We start from the raw sequence: 440 nt of genomic DNA on the forward strand, positions 1-440 counted from the left end.
TATAAATTAAACCACAGATTACACAGACTATACGATAAAGACAGATGACAGCAGGTGGCTAACAGTTAATATTGACAGCTAACGACAATAGTGACTGATGTTGAATTGGCTATTTGAACGGATGGCCTACATTTAATAATATTTACCATTTACCTAGGTCAAAATACCCTTATAAAAACCGAAATTATTAAACTATGTTGATCTGGTTGTGATTTGCTCTAATATTCAAAGATATTTAATTTTTTTGACAACATTCACTATAATTCCGAACCAAGAAATTTTTAAGTGTTTTCATGTCATAGAGAAAAGTTTTATTCCATATAGACACATTTCCTTATATTTTTCTACATTTTTTTTTTTAATTTATTCATGACCATGGATACAAGTCCTTCAGTCGATATTTTTCTACATTGACTACGGGGTTGACATTGCTATAAATA

Source organism: Galleria mellonella, unplaced genomic scaffold (genome assembly GCF_026898425.1).
Source record: "Galleria mellonella isolate WM207_F2 unplaced genomic scaffold, CSIRO_AGI_GalMel_v1 utg905, whole genome shotgun sequence".
Lineage (NCBI taxonomy): Eukaryota > Metazoa > Arthropoda > Insecta > Lepidoptera > Pyralidae > Galleria > Galleria mellonella.